The sequence below is a fragment of the Mytilus californianus genome, unplaced genomic scaffold, assembly GCF_021869535.1.
Source record: "Mytilus californianus isolate M0D057914Y unplaced genomic scaffold, xbMytCali1.0.p SCAF_7, whole genome shotgun sequence".
Taxonomy (NCBI): Eukaryota; Metazoa; Mollusca; class Bivalvia; order Mytilida; family Mytilidae; genus Mytilus; species Mytilus californianus.
This window is the reverse complement of record NW_026262723.1, coordinates 41,539,789-41,566,637: the sequence shown is the minus strand read 5'-3', so window position 1 is coordinate 41,566,637 and position 26,849 is coordinate 41,539,789. Positions and strand designations below refer to the sequence as shown.

At 32.6% G+C, this 26,849-nt stretch overlaps 1 protein-coding gene and 1 long non-coding RNA gene across 4 annotated transcripts in view; both read right to left on the bottom strand.

Annotated features, from left to right (window-relative positions):
- LOC127709469 (protein NDNF-like) overlaps positions 1 to 26,849 on the bottom strand; it is a 76,959-nt gene that overhangs the window by 30,063 nt on the left and 20,047 nt on the right. The window contains exon 1 of one of the 3 annotated variants that reach the window (XM_052215054.1): positions 11,004 to 11,236. The exons of 1 other annotated variant lie outside the window; for it this stretch is intronic. The gene's annotated coding sequence lies outside the window, so the exon portion shown is untranslated. Of the gene's footprint in view, positions 1 to 7,426; positions 9,307 to 11,003; positions 11,237 to 26,849 lie in introns of those variants that run through there. One more of the 3 variants, XM_052215055.1, reaches the window with a different exon arrangement.
- The window catches only part of LOC127709491 (uncharacterized), a 194,807-nt gene that overhangs the window by 152,520 nt on the left and 15,438 nt on the right, over positions 1 to 26,849 (bottom strand). The gene's annotated exons all lie outside the window — the stretch shown is intronic.

Here is a 26,849-nt window from a genome sequence, read left to right as displayed (position 1 = left end):
TCTTTCTGTCCGTAAAATAACCCTTGTAATGTTTCTTTTAGGAAGTCTGCAAATGGCCTATTACAAAGATAATATTCTGCTTCACTAAACTTTCCCCCCCCCCCCCCCCCCCATTGTTATGTTGGTCCTCCTACTGCTCAGAACCAAAGTAGTGCTCTTTCGTTTGGATGCAATATTCGCCATTTGATGTTTAACAAACAATTAGCTTAAAGATTCCAAAAGTACACAATGTACCGTTTTGTGGAGACATCATATAGTCTTTGGTCTTATCCGCAGTCGTCACACAGACTTGTACACTTAAAGAATACAATAAACTGTAAAGACGGTACGTAATATGTAGGTAATAACATAGATGAATTAATTACCGTTAGTAAGCATGTCAGATATGTGTTCAATTATTGTCAGGTTGTATGTAAAGATATAATAAAATCACATGAAACAATTCCAATAAATGTAACAGATCAAAGCGAAAAATAATCAATTTTTATATTATATAATCAAATTACTTATGAATCAGCAAACAAAAATGCTAATTATATGATCAATTATAAGAAGATGGGAAAAATCATCTCATTTGTTTTCAGGTCGACAACTCTTGCCTATGATAAATCAAATGGAATTTTGAAAAAAAAGATGTGTATATCGCGATGTCTCAACATTGAGCGGCAGATTTAACGTCTACGTTCGGACAGGATGCGGCTAAGTATTTATGCATCCTTTAAAATCAAACGTGTTTTTTTTTTTTTTTTTTATATATAGGAGTTTTTAGTTTAAAGACATTTTACCGTTTTATTATGACACGGGACATATGGAATCTTCTTTAAGAACTTATCAACTGCATTGTGTTGTTCAAGAACGTTTGTGATCTGTTAAAGCTTTAGATCTCGTGCACACCCACCCGGTCAGTATAGAGCATTCACTGTTTTTTGTCCAGGTTTCACTTTTGTTTCATCTTAAACTTTATTTTTGTGTGCTGTTTAATGTTCTCTGAACAGTTTGGTTTTTTTTATAATATAAATTAGAATTGCCCAATGACGCAAACTTGCACTTCGTTCGATTTTGGAACATTTAAAGTATTTTTCCAGTGACGTTAACAAAACCAGTATGTACATGACTGCGACATAAGAATTGGTTTGATTAAAACTAAACATTTCCAAAACTCCTCAAGATGGTAAAACAAAAGTGCAAACGCTGAAATGTCTCACCTGTTTTACAGACCATGATTGATTTAATGTTGAAAGTCTTAAAGATAAATGTTTACTAGAATTATCACATAAACTTAACATTATCAATGATCCTTGACAATATGGTCAAGGTCAGACCCTGCCAGAAAGACATGTACACCTTACAATCATTCCATACAAAAGGCAAAGTTGATCTTTTGCTTACAGTATCAAAGAAATAGACCAAACCATGAAAACTTAACATTGACCAATGAACAATGAAAATGAGGTCAAGGTCAGATAATACATGCAAATGAACATGTTCACCTAACAATCATTCTGTGCATCAAGTAAAGTCAACTTAACGGACTTAACCAGGAAAACTTAACAGTGATCAATGAACCATGAAATTGAGGTCAAGTTTAGATGATACATGCCAGACAGACATGTACACCTAACAATCATTATATGTACTAAATATAGTTGACCTATTGCTTATAGTATCAAAGAAACAGACTTAATCAGGACAACTAAACATTGACCAATGAACCGTGAAAATGAGATCAAGGTTGGATGAACCCAGACAAACATGTACACATTACAATCATTTCACACACCAAATATAGTTGACCTGTTGTATAAAGTATAGTAGCACATTCCTACATTAGTTAAGATTTGCAGACATATGACTAGCCATAATAGTTTTATGAGGACAACGGGAATATCATTTTACATATCAGTCAGACTTATAGCATTAAGTTGCTGCGTTAGACGTTAAACACCCCCAACCGACCGAACTTATAAATATAAAAAAAGAATTATACATTGATGAAGTAATAAATTTTCTAATGCTTAATTGGTGTTAGCGATTTTATATCATCACTACCACAACTACTAACTACTTGCAATTTTCTTTTATAGACAGAGGTACTTAATGAAACACTTAACAGACAGTTATCCGACTATATGATATGATCATTACAATTGTGACAAAGGCACATAACAATACAAACATCGTGATAAAACTCTTTATGAAACCAACGGTCAATACTCAACACGACGCAGGGGTTACTATTGTTAGCACTTAACCTTGTGATAAAGAAAGACTCACCTGAACCAGTGGTTAAAGGGGGAGTCGAATTATATGTCAGATTAGAAATACAATACATTTTACTATACTCCTTCATTTTTATTTTCAGTCACCTTTTTTCAAAAGGAAGAAATTAGAAAAAAAGTATGTGGGAGTTAAATTTATATGATAGGATAGAATTATCACAAATTTTACTATCATCCTTCATTTTAATTTTCAGTCACCTTTTTTCAGTGGAAGAAATAAGAAAAGGTATGGGGGAGTTAAATTTGCATGAAAGGATAGAATTATAAGAAATTTTACTATCATCCTTTGTTGTTTCTTTTAGTTATCATATTTCTTTGAAGGAAAAAATAAGAAAATGTTACTCGCATGAATGATGGAAGATTTGAATAGCAAATAAGAAGCTATATGTCAAATTTTCGTAAAATTGTTTAGGTCATCCTGGCTACTTGTCATGTACAACGTCAGGGCGATTGTTTTTGTAGTAACAACAAAATGAAAAAAAAACCTTAATTAGTATGACATTAAAGTGTTTGTGCTTTTTCTTCTTCTTTTGAATGCCATAAAAGCAGGACTTACCTCTCAGGAAAAGGAATTAGTATTATGCGTATAAGGAAACAAATTCTGATCTTATCTGTCTTCAAGTGGAAATACATGTATGAACTATCCTAAATTGGGAATGCCGGAATGTTTAGAATATCATGCCTTGTAACTGTCCATAATACATTCTACAATATTTATTTTTAAATAAAAATTTTGTATCCGATATTTGAAAATAAATTATTAGTTTATTATTCTGATTCAGACGTAGTCATCTCGTTAATAAAATAAACATTCAATTTCGGTAAATTTTTTGCAATATGGAAACCTCCAAACATGAGTAATTTAATGTAACAAATCTATAGCGAATAAGAAACCTCTGTTTTATATTTCATTTATGATTTATACACGTTCATAATTTATTTAGAGATCGTTAAATGAATGTAAAGGGACCTAGTCTTGCCAAACTAGTACAAGTCACGCACGTTTATGTATCATGTATCGAATACACCAAAATGTATACGTCATTTGTTGAAAAAGTTTATAAAATAAATTAGGTACCAACTGGGGTCAAATAAATGAGGTCATCGAATAAACAGTAGGTTGTGCCAAAAAGGCATGATTGTTATTTATTTTTCTGACATAATATATATTGGATATATATATACGCATAAAATGGTGAAGTCAAGAGAAGGGTGACAGGAAAGGAAAGGTTTCTACCACTCGACCTCAAAAGCCTGGACTTTGATAACACTTCGTGAAGATCTTACAAAGAAACCTTTTCAGACGTCTTGGCAGTGGTAGTAGACCTACGCTGTAAAAGATGGAGAATTTAATAGCGTAGCTCATACTTTCTGAGAATAGGTATATAAAAAATATAAAAATAAGGAGATTTGGTATGATTCAAATGACATAACTTTCCATAGTAAACAACTACAGGTCAACTTATGGCCTTCAACAATGATAAATCTCAAACCGTATTGTAAGCTATAAAAGGCTCCTAATGGCAAAATGTGAATCAATTCAAAATGGAAAACCAAAGGCCTGATTTATATCATAACAATAAACGGAAAACAAATACGACAGAGAGCAACACATGACATCAACTGGATTACAGGTTCCAGACTTAAGACATGCGCAAAGAACGTGATGCATCAGGCTTGACATGTTTGTGAGCGTGTCCTCCCCGTACTAGGTACAGTGATGTAGCAAAAACACATAAAAACAAATTGTAAAAGCAGTTGAAAAAAAGAATTGCCTCATCAGATCAAGGCTTGGCACAAAACAAATAACTAAAAGACAGCAGAAAGATTGCATCGATCTAAGACTATTCAATTCCAAATTTTAAAAGGTACTATGAATTAAAAACATAAATTAATTTTTCAATCAGTATTACTTCTAACTTGTTTATACTTTTTTCAGCTAAACTCTTATATTTTTCAGATTTGATCTATCAATAACTTTTTATACCATATTTTTACAGCTAAACTCTTATATGTTTAAAATTTCATCTATCAATATCGTTAATGTATTTTTTGTCTATGGTCAGCCAACAATTACATGGTCAATTGCAATGGAAAAGGCCACATAACTAGTACCACATTACAAAAAGGCATCCACTCAGCACGGCAGTACAAAAAATAAGCTAAACATGCGAACTCTCACATCATACTAAAGATACATGTACATTAGATAGGAAGTTGCAGTGGGTGGCTATAGATTGAAACTATAATCTTTATTACATTTAAAACATTATACGTCAGTGGGTTTGATAGAGAGTTATAATCTTCATTATTCTAATAATACTTTGCACACTAAAGTAAATATATATATCCGCATATTTTCTGTATCAAATCTATTAAATTTAATATTGTTTTCAGAAGATACCGCCATGATTGAAAACTATTTACAAACATAAGATATTTAGGAACCCTTCAGTGGTTTTCTTTACATAGGTGTAAAAGCAATTATCATAATTGCAGATACATAATGACAGTTCAAATGACCCGGAAATATTTAACGTTGACCCGGAAACAAATCGGGGTGATTAATCTCTGTTAGTGTTTCTGTATTATCTGGGTAGGCACTAGAAATGATCTGTTTTACACATGTTAGCAGAAAATAACACGGTGTACTTATATTATAAACGTACATAATTATTTGAGTGTCTGGGACAGTAGTTCGATATTTTTGAACCGAAATGGCCTCGAAATAATTCCGTTGCATAGTTATCAATATGCCGACCACCCATTGCATTTTGAAAAAAAGAAAGAGAAAATGGAACGTTTAATTTGATCATTTCTTTATTACCATTTATGCCTCTGTTGATCTGTGAAGACGAAAAAATAGGATAGAGTTGCTCTTTTGCAGGAATCAAAATAAAAACTACATATAGACAGTTTGTCTTGGTATATTTAGGATGTGTATGCGACTGAAAACATGTTCTTATTATTCCTGTCCTTTGTGCTCGTCCAATTATGAAATGCCGGACGCCATCAATCAAGGACTACTTAACACTAAGTTCCAATATGCGTTTTTATCTCAGGCTTGGAGTTACAAGTCTCGAGTTTATAAGAAGGTCCATAGCTAAAAGTATAGATCTCTTTCAGGAATGTTTGGAAAGATTTACCAGATTTCTAATGAGAATACATGAAACTAATGGAATTGATACGTCTCAAATTTAAACCTCAGAAGTCTGTCACAGTTCCAAATTTGACGGTTAGCAATGAAATTATACATGTATGAATATATCTACTTCAGTGTAGAAAATGCATTTGACTCTCGTTTAGCTGTCTGCTTAGAACATATTGCAGTAGGTTTTTTGCGATAATCCAGACATATAATGTTGGCGTTTTTTCCCAAGCCGAATATTTTGCAATTATCTTTGTTATCTCTTTTAAAAGAGTTTAATTAAACCAGATTATAGCACTTATCAGTATTTTAAAACTGTAGCTTCTTATGTTTTCTTAAGAATGTTACCTCCTGAGATAATGTTTTCAGGTGGTGATCTCGTTTCTCTCTCATCAGCAAATAACAGGTTTTGATAAACCATACCCCCAGCGTCTAATCAAATAATTTTGGAACCGAGGCTTAAAAAAGAAGTTTGACCAATTCGCAATTGTATCGTACAAGCACAGCATGCCATGCCTTATGTGAACGACAACTTTTGTGAAATTGTTTTATACATAGTTGGTAAAATTGTACAATGTGCATACATTTCTGTAATACATTTATAAATTTCAATGACATTGCAATACTGCCTAAAACCCTACACCTCTATATATAAAACAGAAAACATCTTTCACAGGTTATGAGTCGACAGACTTATGTACCCCTTTATAGCATTTGCAAAAGTGAAAAGAGATAAGGATGAGAATATATTTTTGTTTTAAAGTTAATTACATTTTCCTTGTTTATGTTTATAATCTTTTCTATATATATAAATATTTTTTTTTTAAATCGATAGAAAGCGCGTACAAGGAATATATTTAACTTTGACGACGGAATGCATTCAAATAGGAGGTTCAAAATAAACAAAATAGTGGAGTTAGTGTAAATAAAAGACTACTAATAGAAAATCAAACGGGTTCTTTAAATTTTTAACCGCAAGAATGCGTTACATAATCGTTGATTTAAAGAGATATGTGCGAGGTGATACACCTGTAAAGGCTTCCGTAGACTACTGTTCAATAACGATATTAGCGCTCATTAAAAGAAAGTCACAATAATTACATCTACACTTAATAGGCTATAGTTTGTCCTTTTCCTTTCAACCACGATAATGTCTGTTATTTTTTTACCTTTAATTTCTTATTGGGTTTAAGTAAGCTTCTTTTTTTTCTATTATATCAGTCGTGATAAAACACAGTAAAGATATAGATTTTTATCATCAATAAAACAGCATCAGAAAATTTAAAGTGAAAAATATTTGATATTTTTGCACACACCAAAATTATAATAACTTTAACGACGGTACCAATTTTCTTCACCAGATGCGCATTTCGACAAAAAATGTCCCTACAGTGATATTTTTGCACACACCAAATTATAGAGTGTTATTTTTATTTCAAAAAAAAATAATTTGGATTTCAAACCCGACATAAAAATCAAACACAATACTAAGAACAAATCCAAGATGGCATTATGCATTGTGCTCTGTCTGGTCGGATGGCATACAAAATACACATAAATAAACAGAATAACATAATCTATAATATAGTTAATTCTCTCTGTTCGTTCTACATCCAAGAAAAACAATGTCTTAGCAAGTTTATACTTTATGTAAACTACAAATCATTTTGGCAGACATTTCATATCCCCACGCTGAGATCTTACCGAATTTACCCAACTAAAACAAGCTTAATCTGCTATTATCTTTAAATTTTAGCTAGGATCTGACATTCTCTTCCAATGGCGCTTTTCAATTTACAAACTTAAATTCAGAAAACAGGTACCAAGTAGAATGTTTACTAGCGTGGTGGTTACTGAAGGAATCCTGTGTAACTTCTTACAAAGTTTATTAGATAAGAAAAGAATTGTTTGAATCGTTTAAGCATGTATGTAATATGTAAAAATCAACAGACTTGAAAGTTAATATATAATTTCAATTAGGTATGAAAAAAAAACTTACTTGAGAATTTCATCCAGCGCTATCTGCCTTTGAAATTTTGATAAATTCCATTATTGAACACATTTTTGAAAATAAATTAATAATCGGTCCTTGTCATTAAAACTCTTTGTATTGCAAGAGATGAAACAAGCATCACCATACTTGTAAGCGCGCAAGCGTGTTAAGACATACTGCCACGTGATACAACTGATAAATGGAAATATACAGAAAAAATATAATGCTTAAACAAAGTATAAACAATATAGGCTTATTGTCCCTTTAACTAAAAGTATATGATTTTAAATATAGAGCGCAAGCATCAACCAACATAAATTTATTTATTTAATCTTATTAAGTATCATCAAATATTGATTTGGATTTTTGTTTCTTGAAATATCAATTGTCAAATTTATTTGTTTATTTGTTTTTTTGTTGTTGTTATACAAACCTGATAGAAACGCTTATTTTAAATAACGGACAATACTGTACATTCCCCTTCCGGCTAATTATTCTTATTTCATTTTTTAATATTTTTTCAAGATTCAAATACATTTAATGTAAGTTTATGAAGATCAAGCATACAGTATGCTATAATCAAATCATATTTGCTATTTTAATGCACATAAACCAGTTCTCTACGTAATCGTCGACTTTTTCAATTAAAACGATTTAACTGTAAAGTTTTTTCCCGTCTGCGTTACAAGATAATCTAATCTTGATCTTAATTAATCAATGCAATTGGACAACGTATTACGTTCAAGCTAAGTCATACTCTACTAGATTGTATTGTGGCAAAATATTTAAAAACTCTTGCATGATATTGTTTATAAATTTATTACTTCAAAGTGCATATTCTTGTGTCATATAATATTTACATTTCGCATAATCGATAAATTTCTAAAATTCCTACCCGAATTTTATACCAGAGGTGCATTCCTCTGTTAAATGCCGAGCTGTAATCCAATCAGAGTGGTGTCACAGTATATATCCCTATACAAACTATTAAGATATGAAAGGTAAAACTTCTTAAGGGTAGTATTTCTTGTTATAGCCCTTACTTAACTATGAAATAGTACTCCGAGCAGTACTTTCAGGTACGAAATATAATATTTCATTTTTGGTTTTCTTTTTCGTCGTGGTATATACGTAGTAAAATTTAGCTAATTGCTTTCAATTTTGAACGGAAAGACCCATAATTTAATGGAGTTAGGATAACATTACACTATGTCATTCTATAGCATATTTGATTAAATATTCTGCATGCCTTATTTGTATTGTTGTATGAAGAATGTTTCCGTCTTAAGGAGTCCTCGTATTACTGAACAAGTAGTTAAAATATACTAATTGGCATTTGAATGTAAGCAGAATAATAGATTAAATTATTTCGTTTGTTTCAAATTCAACGTTTCGATATACTTGTGAGAACGTGCATTTTCCCTTTTTAACGACGTTTTTATGAGCATTAACAAATAAGGAAAAGCATGTTCTATCCGTGTGACTCCGGTGATAAACTGCATATCATGCATATTTTATACGCATGCAATTCTATATGCATTCAATTTCATATTACCAGAGAACGACACGTCTCAAGTGTGAATACTTCAATATGAGTGCTCAATTACATCAACTGTGATTAAACATCTTCATGCCTGTTAGGAAAAAAATTACTAGTCCGTGGTTCCTTTGACAGGGACGAACGCGTCTTGTTTCAGAACTACTGTCTGTACAAGTTATTAGATCTCTGTGGATTGATCGATCGATAGCTAGAAAGTTCCAGTGCAGAATAGTTTATGTATATCAAAAAGTCACAAATTTCATTAAATACCTAAGTTATGGCGAACATTTATATCCTTTTATTCCAATGTTATACATGCATACAAAATATGCGTGTGCTTACCCCGCTGTCCTCCCCACCCCCCCAAAAAAAAATATTTGTAAAAATGTGGAATTTTAGTACCAGTAATTATTCGTGACGAATCCCCTTTTCTTAACCAGACAAAAAGACACAACAAACCAATTTTAACTAAAAACCAAATATTATGAAAATGACACAAAAGTCTGAAACAATCGTGGTAAAACCTAACTATTAACAATTTAACAGCCGTAAGTATAATATCTGTCATTATTATACTGATTGCTATTCTACTTATATAGATCGTACCTATTTGGATGTGTAAACACTGATTTTGACCAACTTCTGATTATAGCGAACCACTTATATAGCAGGAGTTTATGGAAAAAAAAACAGTTAATTGTAACTAAAGTGGTACCTTGACCTTTCAATGATTACTCTTACTGCACTATATCTATAAATACACCTAATGAAAGTTCTTGGAAACAAATGAATCACATTATAATACCGATGATACGTTATTAATACTGTACATGATATCAATTGGAACGTAAAAGGAGGGATAAAATCCATGTCATAGGCATCGATTCTAGATACTTTCTAATTAAACCCCCACTCTAAAAGTCGGGCTATATTGCATCCACCTTATTCGTCCGTCCGTTATCAAACAAATATTTCCATCATACTTTTCTCAGGTACTACTTAACAGAATGACTTCATATTTGGTCAGAATCTTGCTAGGGTTGAGTTGTACCGTGCGAGCACTTTTCGAATTTGTCGGACACTTACTTCTTGTTATCCGATACTTCGAAATACGGGTGGGGGATATGTTTAGCACCACAACGCGTGTATTCTTGTTTAGCTAAACTGTGGTCATTATTGTTCTGATTTCGTGCCTCATGCATGGGCAACGGTATATTGTGATAAAATATACTTCCAATTTTTTAGAGTAGCAGTTTTACAAAAAGGGGAGATTGGCAGCAGTATCATTCCAAAAAAGTGATCCCAAGACCTTTTTTAAAATCTTTGACCGTTATATTTATTATCGGTCAAGTAATTACAACATTCCATAAGATTCCCATAAATTACACGATTTCCAACCAATATAATGAGTTTTTGTTCCAAAGACATCAAATCTTAAATCTAAGAGATATTTCGCCATTACATAAACTTGCATATTATTTCAATATAAAGGAATACATTCCGTCCGTCCGTACATTCATTAATTTTTTTTTTATCCTAAAAATCTGGTCTAGAGCTGATCGCACTGATTGTCATTCCAGGAACAAGGTTCGTGCGCGAACTGAAATCGTTACGTGTATATTCCAAACATCAGTATTGTTGTACCTTTCAAACATATTACGAAACCACTTATCAATGTCAAACAATATTATTTTATTAGTTTCAACAAAACTACGCTTTTCATATTTTACTCTCACCGCATGTAGATAAACATCAATACATACATAGATAAAATAAAATGATTGAACTTTTGATAATAATGAAAACAAGTGAGAGTAAGCGATAAGCGAAAACCTATAAAAATATCTGAACATATTATTTGCTTTTTTTCTTACTTACAACAAGGATTAAAAAATAAAGGTATCAAAATGAATATTTAAATGAACTATTATTTATAAATAAATCAGACGTATATGTACAACCGAAACACAATATATATGAAATTACAAAATAATATTAAAAAAGATTGTGTATATGAGAAAATATTTTAAAATAGCGACTTACACATCAGCTGATTATTCGGGAATCTATAAATCCAACTGTGTAATCCATCACTGATTTAAATCTTATATTAAACCAAAGTTTGGAATGATCTAACCACATTATTAAGTTTAATTAATCCAGTCAGATGTTAATTGGCGTTTCCTACTTCGAGGGAGGTCAGGTGTGGCTCCACACTCAAGACCCACTCACACAGTATGTTGAACGACGACAAAATAGATTTAACTTAAAGGTATATTCCAATTCTCTATAAATAGCTGTTACTATAAAGAGGCGTTATGTTATCTCTGATATGTAAAGCGTCGGTTCGACAAATGATTTTTGCCTTTTAACCTTGTTTACAGATATAACAATTAGTCAATTATTATGACAAAAGATTTATTATTAGTAATCAAAACATACAACGTATTTTATAGCTGTCACAGCTTCGATTCAAATCAAAACAGATGAAATCTATTTCATCGTATTATTGAATGTATTATATTACCAATATAATAATGCATGAAATACCAACAATTTATATTAGTTTATACTCATATCATATCCATATTTCTTGTTTGAACCACGTTTATTTGTTTGTATACTTTGTCCCATTAAAAACAAAATCCTTCAAAACATGGCCCAACAAAATCATAATTTCTTTTGTTTTTTAATACTATTAAAGAGTACTAGACAAAATCATAACTGTGATGAAACTGTGCCCTCATTTTGATAGAAGCCGGTCGCAGTCTTTTTAAAAATGTTTTCTTTAAAATAGCAGCCCTGTCATACTTGTGAAAAATATGAACTGGGCTAATACTATGCCCTTGTTTTTAGGTCAAACCAGTGTTACAAATTATAAACAATGATTTGCTAATTTGTAATGCAAATGATTGTATCTTAAATGAATATGCAAATGTAATGGTAACATTAAATCGGAATACGTCTAATATTCTATACAAAATAGTATGTTTGTACTTTGGGTTCGCTCACCCGCAAATCTTGAAGTTGGAGTTCCCCCCTTTGATCCAGAGGGAGAATAAAAGGGAGGGAGGATTTCTATAACATTTCAAACTGATACTGTTATTAGTCTAGTTTCCAAAATGTATAAAAAGCTTGAAATAAACGCAAAAAATTTAATTAAAGAATATCGGTTTAACTGTATTCGAATCGCCATTCTCCATAAACAGCTCAAAGCAACAACAAAAAACCCCAAAAATATGAAGAGCCACACTTCCAAGAGAGTTATAAAAAGAAAAGCCGAAACCGTATAAACTTAAACTTGACTGAGGCAGTGAAAAGGTTACAAAATTAATAATAAATTTATAGAAATGTTTTGCTTAAAACATGTCCTTCTGATTTAACTTTTAACGTAAAGTTTGATTGATTATGGTCCAGTGACAAATATTTCATGCATATTCAGGCTTAAAACAAGATAACAATACTTACAATGAATATAAGCTCTGTCAAGTGGATCGACCGAGTTTTGTTTTTTTAAATACAACAGGAAAAGAGAGAATATGTTGGATAGGGACAGAAATTTTGCCTTGCAACAGATCACTAGACTTGCTACAATTCCCTTTCTTTTATTTCTTTCTTACTAATTTATATGTTTCTGAAAACTGCCAGTATACTGATTGCCCTTGGAGAAAGGCTTCCTAGATGCAGATGTCAGTATAATGGTAATCTCTTAGTTATAGCAGGAAAATTGTTAAAGGGGCAAAATTGAAAAAAAAAAATAAGGAAGGGACATGTAGCAAGTCTAAACAGATCACCTACGGACCCTTAACGAATTGTTGCAAAAACAGATTGTTTAACATGTGGAGAGAGAGTGGTACTCTCTGTAAATGCGACATCGGATTAATCGTACCAATTTCGACCAGAAGACCAGACAGCCAAACGACGTCGCTCTTTAAAATGTGTTTGATTGCCGTTTGATGTGACCATATTTCTGTACTCTGGTCAACCCTTTGGATATGGTATAGTTTGTTTATAGACATAAAACCGACATATATAAATTACTGAAGGCCGTACTTATGCATCATTTGGACTCTGGTTGATAGTTGTCTTATTTGTATTAATTACGTCAATGGCAAAGTTTTTCTGTGTCTTTTGCATGAATGACAATTTATGCTACGACGTCAGTTTGAGAATGTAACGCAATGATGGCTCAACCAGCTTGTTAAATTGATGGTCTGCCTAAGGCTGAGTGGCAATTTTTTTTATAAATAATTACCCACAATAACAAATTAAATTAAAAATCAAAAAGTTCTGCAAAGTGGTTAAGGACTTGCAATTTGGACTGGACTGTGTAAGCAACTATATAGAAATACCTCCTACACTTGTTTTTATGCTTTTGTTTGATAAACATTATAGATAGCCTGGTGAGAGGTTCGGTATCTTTTGCCTCTCTTGTATAATATTACTATTTTGTCGTTTTGATAACGAGTGTGTTTGGTACAGATAAATCGGTAACGTAGAATATCAATATTTCTTAATTTGCTAACATTCCGTAAGACATTCGAAAGCACCATTTACTGTGAAGTAAATGATAAAAAGTGCTAGAGCTTAAGGTATATTTCTCCATCAAAATATCAGTCATTATTTTGCAAGTTGCTATCATTATTTGGTTTTTGTCTGGTCTAAATACTCAATAAACAGGTTGCCATCATCCTGGACTTTCATTTGACCTCATTTTAGTGCATTTTATCAGACACAGTCTCTCGGGTGAGACTTTTATAATAGAGATTAATTATTTTGTCGGTCAAATAAATATCGGTTTAATACTTAGACAATATTGGCTATCTTTTAAGAACATTACATTACAATCAATTGTATTTATTTGTAATCGTGTCATATTTGGAACAATTAAATACCATAAGTTAACACGAAATCCCGGAACCAGTACTAGTCTTGGAATTCTCTGTGTACATATACATCAAAGGAAAACAAAAGATCAAAGATGACGATGAACAATACACATAGATAGTACAAATACTGTACTTCTTCAACTAAATAAAGCAAGTTTATGCAAACGGAAAACCACGTTTGATTTCCTTCCTATGTATAAACGAGTTGTGGTACATACAATTATACAGAGAATAGTCGACGTAGACGTAAATTTGAAAAAAAAGTACTAGTAGTATAGCTAAGTCTAAGTATTTGCTTGACTGCGGGGACCCGACTACTAAGAAAAGTTTTCAGAATGTGGAGAGTAGTCCAAAGAAAAAAAACTGTTGGAATACAAAGACAATAGGAAAATAAAATAACTCCTTGTTTTTTAACTTAACACCCATTTGTGGGAAAAATTGCTCTGGTGTCATTCGGGAGCATTGGTAATCAGTTTAAAACAAATCCCAAACGATATGTTATTTACATTCCAGCATGTCCGGTCTGCGGCGTCCAATATGTTTATGAGTCATTCCACAAACGGACATGAAAATGAAAACAAGTTTATTAATGTAATGCGTCCGAAGAGCTTTTTTAGATTTTCCTTCACCAGGATTGCTCAAAGCCGAACATTTAAAAGCCAATGATGTATAAGAACCGAAACATTTGAAGAGCGCTATATGACCAAAATGAACCTAAAATAATAGCCAAATCCATCTAAGATCAACTTTGCCTGATGGAGTTGAAACCTTAGTTTCATAATAACTTATAAATGTAGATTCATATCGCAAGGGAGACATACCTCTGAGTGAACCAACACTTCAGACAGTTGGACCACAACCTCGTTGACTAAACCGGAAGACAGTTCCAGTGATTGAACATAACTTTCATGTGATGCCCAACAGGAGGAGCTGTAACGATTCTGGATTTATATGTCTTATATGCGCTTCATCCAAATAAAATTTTTACAGTTAAAGATGTATTCATCAGTTCTATTTTTGGCTGTATGTAAACATTTGTGCATGCCATGATACAGTTTTGGATGTACAAGTTAGGCACTTACGCCTTCGGTATTGAGATTTACTTTTTTAAGACGTCCAGGATTACGGAATAACAGTTAGAATCACCTGTGTATATGAGCACTATTACACAAAAAGGATTTTCATAATGCATAATTTCATTTTGACAAAAGATTGACACTCACGAAAACCGTTTGTTATGTGCCTAAATCTTTGCCAATAAGATATTTCATCTTTGTACATAATTATGAATATAGTCAATATAAGTGTATTGACTTGACATGCTGACGATAGTAGATAAAAAATGAAAACAACACGTTATAAATTTTATGCGTCCGAGGCGCTGTTCTGGATTTACCTTCACCAGGAACGCGCAATGTCGAATGTTTGAAAGCCAAGGATGTATAAGAACAGAAACATTTGAAAAACTGTATAAGGCTTAAAATATTCGGAGTTACATTGTATTGACTTGACATAATAACGAGAGAAGGAAAAGCCTAATAAACGGAGAAAAATGATAGGCTCTTCGGTTTCGTGCCGAATTCTAATATCATGTCAAGCTAATATACTATTGTAGTCTTTTTTAGTGTTATCATTTTGTTTTTTAAAACTCATTTTAAAGGTTTATCCTTTTAAAGACCTCTTACTTCGGCGGAGTTAGTGACTGAATATCATATTAATTTATTTCCATATACATATCAGCGATCCGTACTTGTGAAGGTGTCAGATCGCTATGAGAAACGATACAGTAAAAAAAGATAAATTATTATTCATCTCAAAAGTGTACAACATCACCAAATTTAAGTAAAAATTAAAACAAATACAAAATTCAATAGATATTTCGGATAACAAATATCCTTCATCGGTATAAACTGCCTGATGTAAGTTGGCGTCGTTATCTTTTCTACTGGATTAAACAATAACGAAAAGAATAAGACGCCATTTTGCTTCCAATAGAACCATTTTTGTATAGAATCACCGCGATATGTTACTTTCACGGCCCACTTTTGCGATAATACCATATGATATCAACTGCTTTAGATATTTTTGCTGTTCCTGCTTAAAGGTTAATTGATGATATTAAACGGAATAAACAATTTGTCATGTGGAATTTTCTTGGAATTGGGCGTCGGTACTGATTAAACCCACTGAAATGGTCCTTAATGCACAATTAAATACTCGAAACTAGCCCTAAAATGAGTCAATATTGCATATTTTCTCGGAATGGCCATAATATCTATTTTAATCAGAATATCTTGTTGTTTACTCTGTAATAGATATTAGCAACGACAACAGCAAAGCCAAATATTACACAAATCAAACACTGCCATTCAAGGAACTCATTAGATGACGTTTCCAAATTAGTTGCATCATTGTTAGTTTTACTCCCTCGCGTACTCTTATATATGATAAAAACTTAGGAGTGGAATGCCGAAATATTTATACATGGAAGCATGATACATGAATAGTTTACTTTTAAAAAATTCAAAATATTGGCTCTGTAAAAAGAAACGCCAATTGATTAATTTACAAATGCATTAAAATAATATTTTTAGCAACACAACTATCAAGGAGCCGACAAAATGTTCGTGACCGAAATGACGTCAACACTAATGCTTTCATCAATGAATTCCACCCTGTTTAATGAATGAATGGAGTAATGTAAAATAAATGAATCTCAGTTATTGACTTAATGTTTATGTGTACAAAAATCAAATTAAAACTAATTAATAATCTAATAATTCAATGCGATTTACATGGATACATTCCACATTATAATGAGACAATGTAGGAAACGTGAATTTAATAGCAATTGGACAAACCTTCAAAGTAATGATTGAAGTCACCCGGAAGTCAAAACCATCCTACCCGATTTCCAACAATTTAAACATTATTAACATTTGCGTAACACATCAGATGCTATAAATGGTATCAAAATGACTTAGCAAATCAACATCAAAAGACTTAAAACACTTCTGAAAAAAGAACATTTCTTCTTAATGACAAAGTCTACTTAATCGAGTTTAAAATAACAAAAAACTCAAAAGACGCAGACATTTGTCGCCTATTTTTTTTTTCTGGGACTCATTCTATGATAGCGGGTAATTATCCTTCAGCTTCGTTCTCTGAAGTCATCATTAATGTAACAACTTCAGAAAAAAGTGCAATAGTAGAAAAAAGGCATCAATAGGTTATCGGTGATCAAAGTTTGTTATACAAACTAAGAGAACAATAGCTAGGGAAGCGTTTGAACTGCAAACGGATACGGACCGGGTGTCTTTTCAAGGAATATAAGTTCCTTTATAATATCATTTCCAAAAGGGAAAACAAATATTCCTGAATGTTATTTCCAATGGAAGAAATATAACAGTACTTGTATTTGTTCCTGACTTAATTGTTTATAACAAAGTTCTAGAGGAAAACATATATATGTTGACACTTCGACAGGGTAAGCGTCTCCTGCTATAGTTCATATACATTTTAACGCTCAGGTTTAGTTTGGTAGCATTAATAATGTATTTAATAATCAAAAAAGAAAAAAGAAATGGGCATAATAATATGTTTACTATGCAATTTTCCATGTTCCATGTCTTTTAGATACATCGGATGCGCGTTGTTTCTTTAAAAAGATACAATAAGCCCGGAAGTATTTAAGAAAAACATAACCAAATGAAATATAGTTTTAAGAAGGAAACGACATATATATTCTTGACCCAGAATTGTTTTTCATAAGAATCTGATGAATCAGCTGAAGACATAGATGTATGCTCCCTATTTGGATTGCCAGTTCAGATGATATGCAACCAGACAAGTTGCTTTAGCAGGAATTGTAATTTTTAAATTGTTCACTTTCAAAACGGTTATGAAAGTTTTATATTGAAAATACTTACACATTGTCTTCCTATTTAAGAACTGCTGACATATAAAAAGAAAAGAATGAGACGGGATTTTGACTTTTTAGTAACTGGAAGATGGTAAGAAACGAGTTAGCAAAACGTAACGCAAACATCAGTTGTATAAAACTGGATCTTGAAGAAATTACTAAAGACGAATTTTTGTATTCTTTGTCAAAGAGAGGCGAAAGATACAAAAAGGATATTTAAACTTATAAGTCGAAAACTAACTGCAATGTCATGGCAAAAAAAAAAACCCCAAAAAAACAAAAAAGATCAAAAGACAAAGTACATAATACAAAACTCAAAATAGAAAACTAAAGACTGAGCAATAGGAACCCCGCCAGTAACCGGGGGTGATCTCAGGTGCTCCGGAAGGGAAAGATTAATTTGTAAAGTCTTTAGAAATAATGTCGAAGATTATCCAGATCAGACATTGTATGAAATTCTTATAAATATTCAAATGTATTTAAAAATAATAAGGTAATTGCTACACATTTCTGTTTTGCAAGTGAAAAACACCCTTCACAATAAAATGAAATAAAAGACTTCTGCTGTTTTAGGAGTATACAAGAAGAAAGCCAAAACTATACTAGTTGGAGGAGAACTTTTGTGGCAGAGAGGTATTTTTAGGTACAGTAATCCAGCAAGGCTTATGCACACAATGGTGTACCTTTTGGTTTGCAATTCGCTCTTTGGGCTGGGAAAGATCACCACAATTTGAATTTGCGGATGAAAAACTCTTCAGAAGTTACCTCACTGAATAGGAATTGAGAGACATGAATACGATAATCAGAGTATATATCATACAGCCACCACTAGACCTTCTCAACAACTCTCGACACCGACTAATGACACCTACAGTTTACAGGTAAAATGGAGGGGTCGTCTCAAAAATAGAAATCATTCATGAATAGTATTACCTTTACTGTTATACACTATTTTGATGAAAGAACATATTTCAAACAAATATGGATATCTCTCTCTTTCATATAATATTCTTATTACATGTATTTATATGACATTTCACTACGTTGAATTTATAAATTTCACATCGTGATCTGCTTTATTTCTTCTTAAAATGTATGATTATGAGTATTTAGATAAGCGAGTCTGTCAACAGAGATTGTACCACATGCCAATAGAGATTAATTCATTTTTGTAATTCTATTTATGAAATTTGCTGAAGGAACATTGTAACAGGACTGTCAGTCCGTCTGATAGAATTTGTGTTTCTCAACCGATCGTCACGTCACGTGGTGTACACATTCAATTTTGGGACGGGTAAAAGCCTATTAATTTCAAAGGTCAAAGGAAAAGTCCACATCGAAATATTTAGTTACAAGGGACTACTCCGCTTCAAGATAAATGAACCATGTTAAAGTTGAGGTATTCCCCTAATGAATTGGAAACATTAACGGCATCATTTTTTTTTCTGCGCCAGATGCGAGTTTTGACAATCAATGTCTCTTTAGTGATGCTCGAGGCTAAAATGTTTGAAAATATGTAACAATATTCCATCAGTACCTTATATCTCAACAGAGCTTGTTGTCATTGAAGAGTCTTTTTTGGATAGTGCCGCAATTCTGACTTTAACAGGACATTTTGGCTAACAATTTAGGTAATCCTTTAATAAGTTCTATGGTTGTCCGTGTCCCGAAAGACAACATACCTTGTCCCTTTGTCATAGATTCCTTTCCCCGTTCCCGAAAATGACCTTCGTGTGTCAGTAGTAACTGCTTACCCTTTCCCTTTTCTATAATTTGGTTTTTCTACTCTTTTCTATTTTTTCCATGCGTAAATTATTTTTAAATTTCATCTCGGACTATAAAGGGGAGGTTTTGGATCCAATTATACTTGTAAAACACCGCCGCATGTTTTATGCGCCTGAAACAATTCCTGTTGTCTTGTTGGTCATTGGTACGTCTTTGTTACAATAGAATTTTAAATTTACAATTTGATATTTTGACATTATGGTTCGCCTTCATATTTGATTCCGTGTTAGTCGATCAAAGATCGCTAATTTTTTCTTATTTTTTTTGGGGCGGGATGGGGTTAAGATGACGGTCTTTAACCAAAATGCAGATCATGAGGTTCAGCATTTGGTTGCTTGGCAGCAGGTCAAGCGGTGGCACCGTAAGCCGAAAATTTAAAGATAAAGTGTCGAAAATTGAATTGCATTGTCGCTGAATATCGAATTTAAATTGAACATCATATTGGCGAATTGAAAAGAAATAAAGTAATGAGTACATTGAGGCACCCGAAGCCAAAATTAAAAGACATTATAAACATGTGCCGCTCTAATCAACAGACATAAAACATTGTTTTATTTAACATCTACTACAAAAATACAGGTTTGGTTTTTTTTTTACAATTTCCATCTCGACGTCTAAAAATTGAAATATCAAAGCCCTTCTTTTTATCAAAAATAACTTTAATTTAAATTAGCAAATCCTTAATAAACAAAACAAGGTACGGTACACAATAATTGCGTAAATACACGTCATGTTTGATAGTTGTCTCATTGGCAATCAATATAATCATATGCGATCAATAATTTTTTTTTCAATTTTATTTTTGAGACGACCCCTCATATCTCACCTGTCGTAGTCGTTCTCAACTGTAGGTGTAGACAATTGTTGAAAAGGTCTAATGAGGACTTAAAACACGAAATACCAAACAGAAAGATGTATATCCATACGAGTATAAGACACATCCAATAAGGCGTATGTTTTCGTCTTCACAAGGAATACATTAAGCAAGTATTCAGATAACATTTATTTGTACCCGTATACATATAGAGTATTGGAAGACTATTGATGGCCTGCTCAAATTATAATATGTCAATGAATTTAGATTTATCGACTTACTTTCAGTTTTGAATCAACGACCAGAGTGAATCGATTGATTGTTATTTGCTATACCTCCAGTGGCAACTGTTTCATGCATATTCAGAACGAGAACATATTCACGAAAATTACAAATGGTAGGATCTGCAAGGTATCAATCAGGATCAAGGGCGGGAATTTGGATTGCCACTGGGAATGAGTGTATATTGGAAATGGGCCCACCTCCAAACAAAATATAGCCTTGCAGAGTTGTTGCAAGAGTTCTTCAACATGGCACTCTTTCCACACAAGGCATCGGATTTAACATTCCCATCTTAACTGGACGTGACTGTGTATTTATACATTCTGCACAGCCAAACGGACTCCCGGCCACATCTGCAAGGATTTCTACTACCGGAACTGGAGAAGTCAATTTTACTAAACCCTAGTTAACCCTTGGGGTTTCCATGAAAGGAATTGATGAAAAAAATCTCTAGACATTACTTAAAAACTCGTTTGCATAACATTTTTTTAATTGTTGAGTTTTACTTGGATAAATCACAATTTGTTGTTAATAATAAATAAGTCTTTTATTCAAAAGCAATATAGCAAAAACTAATGATTTATGAGCATCGAAACAATGCATTGCAGTTTCATCATTTTAATCCAGTCTAGAACAGACAAAAACAAATGCTTTTAATCTGAGGCCTTGTCAAAACCCAAAAGAAACATTTGGTACGTAGCGAAACAAGTCCGCTACATATATAATATATGTTCCTGTTGGAACATTTATTATATACCCTTTATTCCGTAATATAAATGTGCACAGAAGCAGGACTTAGTTGAATTAGATGGAACCATCCTTATCGTGTCGCATCATCAAGCGGCCTGTATATGAATGTGGAGTTGATGAACAAATAATTTCACAAGTTACTGGCCACCGCAGTGACGCAGTAAGCAAAATTATAAAAGAACCAATGAAACAATGCACCAACACGCATTTAGTACTATTATTTGCGGTATTGTGCCTACAAATCAAAGTGTCAAAGTAAATCCGTATTGGAAATCTGGAATTGGACATCATTATCAATGTTGATGTTAATGAAAATAAAAGTAAAATTTAATTTTGTTAGTCAATAGATTTCATGTTTGATTGACTTTAAGATTCAGTGATGTGCACTCATCTAGCAACAATAAGCGGGAATGATATATTGTTGCACTAACGAGCTTTTCCAAAGGCTTTTACATTGTTTAAACATCTTGGGTTCGTAAAACAAATCGAATAAGTAATATCCAGTGGTAAATATTTGATGCAGGTTCATCAAATTAACAATTGATACGATATGTAGAATCTGCAAGGTAGGGGCCGACTGGAAGGAAGGGAAATTTTGGTGTCCACTGGGAAATGAGGGTGTGTTGGATAAGGACACACAGCGTGCCCTGCAACAGACCACCTACGAAACCTGAAATAATTTTTTGCAACGGATCTTTAGCGAGAAATCCCCCCCTGCACGAGACCTCACAGGGTCGTTGTAGAGATCTTTAACGTGCATGACAATCTTTCTTCCCAAGACATAGATGTTGCATTTTATCGGGAAATAAGACATCCCTTCAGATCATCACGTGAAAGTTGTTTTAATTATTCCTTATTTAACTGTTTGCAAACTATCTGATAGCAGATTCAGAATCAGGATTAAGATTTTTAAATTGTTGTAATTATATCAAATTTAAAACCGTTATGTCCAATTGCTTTTTATAATGACTGTTGGCTTGATTTAATTTGAATATGGTTTCCAATTGAAATATGGGACCAATTGAAATGTTATTTTATCTTAATAGTTTGTCTTGGAGAGATTTTATTCTTATTCTTATAATTATAATTGTTCAATGAATTTGTTAAACAATGTTCAGTTACAATAAAGGCGGAAAATAATTTGTGAATCGTGATACTCAATCTTCTTTGTCTGCTTTTTTTTACTTGCATGTTTTCCCCAAAAGTAGACTATGGTATATAGATATGATCTCCTAGTCTCTCTGGTCCGTCAGTTAAAACCAATACTGACGCTGAATTTTTTTGTAGTAGCGGATGTACAAATACACAGAAACGTCCAGTCGGAATGCGGTCGTGTACAATCCGAATTCTCTTGTAGGGAGAGTACCGGTTCTTTGAAGGAATTAATTGATTTTTGTCCTGGAACATATATAACAATGAGTCTTACCTGGTTACCGATCTTCATATCTAACTGAGGTATATCCTGTTTGGTGATTCTTCGAATCTTTATTAAACCCACCAAGCGTGGAAATTTTCGTTAATGAAGCTAGTGGGAGTATCCATTTCATGACAACGTGCGCAGTTTATTATTATCTGATGCATGATTTAATATACCCCAAACAACAAAGTTGCGCAGGGTATAACATTTTGACCTGCTAGCTCGTCCCTTCGTCTTCACTTTTTTAGCCATGCTAGTGCCTTCATTTTTGTCGGATTCACTCAATATGAAAATAAAGAGATGTGGTATGATTGCCAATGAGACACTTATCCACCCAAGTTCAAATGAAGTGGATGAAAGCAATTATAGGCCACCAATTTGGATGAAGGTTTCCACTCATTAAATTGACAGATGAGTTCGATAATAAGAAAATCTTCAATAGGGGCCGTTTTTGCTGGAGTAGTACTTGTAAAAATAACCCACATTGTTTCTTGTCGCCGTGTTAGCACTTTTTTTTATCCAATCCTCTTCGGATGGAGCTTTCCACTCGACAAAATAATGGATGAGTTCGTTCGATAATGAATAAGAAATACCTGAAATGGGGGACCGTTTTTTCTGCCCAATACATTCTTGTCGCTGGGATAGCACTTTCATTTTTCATCAGATCTTCTTCAAATTTGTATAAAGGTATCCACTAATCAAAACCACGGATGAGTTTAATAATCAGCAAAATCTGAAATTAGGGAGCAATTCCGAGAGGGGAACTTTATTAAAATTTTTAATGCGTGGGGGGTGTGGGATTTTTTTCATTTAAACGATGTTTTCAAATGATTTTTGTTCTTTCGATTTCTACTAAAAATATGATTTTTGTCATTTGTAAATGGGTTTACACATGCAAAATTTTTAAATGTTGCACAACAGTTCAGGTTTCCGTGATACAGATTGTTTATTGTCCTTTTTTTTGAACACATTTATTTTTAGGGACAAATTGTAATGTACTTTTATGGCAGGAGTAGGCGTTTGAAACATAAGAGTTGGTATTCAATAAAATGTTTTATTTTTGTCTTGACGTAAGTTTAAACTTGATTCTATGCTATACTATTGAATTCGGCATCATCGCGGAAAGAATTAAGTCTGAAATTTGACTTTAAAATCCTCGGATAAGTTCATATATCTTACAGTAATACAAAACTGCATTAAAATTAGATATATCATCAAAATTAAGGAAATCCGTTAAAACAGCGTCAGACAAGTCCATGTCTCCGGAAAGGAATAGATAACCTTTGATTTGCTTGTAACATTGATTGATTAACAATAATGCATATTCAACATTCCAGACGCGTGATTCTTCTACAAAAGACTCACCCATGACGCTCGAATTAAAAAAATTAAAGGCCAAATCAGGTACCTAGTTGAATAGCATTAATAAATAAGTAAATGTACCCGGAGAAGTCAATAAATTAGACTACTGGACATTGATTATAACCTCATTGGTTGATATCTTTGGCGGAAGTACATGTGATACATCCTCATTCTTTCAATATCCAATATCCAAGCTGTGGGAAGGTCGTGCTCCACGTGTTGTCGGCAAAGTAATTATATTCTTTAACTTTTACTTACATTTGCCTTGGTGGCAATATAGCCTTGGTGGCTTTAAGAACTTGGTGGTCATTTATATATGCCTTGGTGGCAATAGACCTACGTGGTCATTTATATTTGCCTTGGTGGCAATAGACCTAGGTGGTCATTTTTATAATTTTTTACATTTGCCTTGGTGGCAACATTAAATAGAAAATACTAGCCTTGGCTTTAAGACCTTGGTGGTCATATATATTCGCCTTTGTGGCTTCTTAATAGACCTAGGTGGTCATTTTTTACCTTGGTGGCGAAATGATTTGTGATTTAGACCATGCCATGGGTAGTTATTAATAACCCAGGTGATCAGATATTTGTTATGCCGTTCGTCGGTTAAACGCCGGACAAAGTGCTATCGCGTTAAGATATATTATGTATAATATTGGGGCTCTGACCAATTTGGAGATATGTATTTGAAAGTAGAATAATAAATTGTGTATAGAGTAAATATAGTTTCTTTTGTAACTTCTGAGTGTTATGAATTTTTTATTTATTATTATAATATCGTAGATGCTGATAGAAAATGCCCTTCTACGACTTTGTTAGAAAAGAATAGTAAGATTGAGAAAGTGAAAGAATTTAGTGTGAAATTACATGTCACTTGGTATTTAGTTTTGTTGGCTGGAGTGATGTGTATATGAATTATAAGGTGTCTTCATCGAGGTCCGCGTTCAGCGGTCTGTTTGAATGTACATAGAATATGAATAGAATGTTTGTTTTCAGATGGTGTTACCCACAGGGACTCGGTTACAGATTAAAATTTTGTTGATCAATGTTTTTTATATTTTTTTTAGTATTTCCTGTCTATTTGTATTAACCTAGGATTTTTCAGTATACGGATATGAATAGAAAACTGCACATTGCTAGAAAACAAAGAAATATCGATGTCATCGTCAAATACGTTAATAAAGTAATACAAATAGACAGGAAATACTAAAAAAAATATAAAAAAAACATTGATTAACAAAATTTTAATCTGCTAACCGAGTCCTTGTGGTGTTACCTACAGTTTTGACAAGCTGATGAATGAAGGAGAAGCAATATGACATTGCACGATAATTCATGTCAATGAGTTCGATCAACCTTAAAGGACAGGGTTTTTCTGATCAGAATCTTGTGAGTGCAAATTGCATTTTTAAGTCATGATTTGATTTCAGAAAATGACAGATAAAATAATAAAAAAAAAAAAAATAAAAAATTAAAAAAAGATAAAAAAATAGTCTTATAGATATAACACTAGCCTGGGGTCCTGGCTAATCTGTCAGTATAGCCAGGCGTGTATCAATGTCCTGCCTGTCAATGATTGGTTAATACTAATTTTGTCGCGCAATGTTTGTTTTACATCTGTATCCAATCAATTTTTGTTTAACATCAATTAGTAAAAATTAGACTGTATTTATTTTTCTTTATGAATTGATGTACAGTGTTATCATATCTAATTATTAGTATGATGATAATTAGTAAGCAGAAAAGGGTTAATTCTTATCAGTAATCAACTGGTGAGAAAGTTAAAAGTTTAAGATTTCACATGACCAAGGTGTGAATTGGATTTTACTTTTACGACCTAATTTACATGTACACATGTATCTCAAAGGGCAAAATATATATGGAAAAAAACATAAAAAGTAAAGGCCAACAAAAATTGCAGTTATTTTTTTTTTTGGGAGAGGGGTTACATTTCAAATGATGTGTACATGTGCGAAGATACACCATCGTACATCTATTTTAAATTATAATTACATTAGACAATTACAATATTTATTAAATTTGATTTTTATAAATAAAGAGTTGTTTCGTTGACTCTTACCCCATATAATCCTTCCTGATAAAATATATATTAAATGTACAACATTTTTCAAAGTTTCTTTTGATTACACATACTAGTATTTATTTATACTGTTTAATATATATTTATTTTATTATATTACTGACAATAGGGACTCGTCAATCTGAGAGCAAAATGTATTGAATCAGAAGCAATGTTTCTTAATCATTGGTTTTGAAATCTCTGGTTTACATCAAACATCAAAATTTATGCAAATATTTATTCAGCCTCACTTTAGATTCAGAGTCAACTGGCACTGAATCGATCACGTGGTATTTGTTCCCCACCTGGCCCTTGCGACGCGCAGCTAGATCGGGCCGGGATGCCAGGCTAATATAACACTAAATTATGTTTGTCTGTATTGAAAAGAGAAAGGTAGAAGATGCCAATATGGCACGGTACTTGAATTAAAAAAAAAACAAAACAAAACAAAAACAAAAACAAAAACAAAACAAAACAAAAACAAAAAAACTGAAACAGCTTTATGTTTTGATGAACCTATTTAAAGGTAATTCTAAAAATGTGTCCGTAATTTTGAGATGTTTACTAGTGGATGTGTATATAATTTCA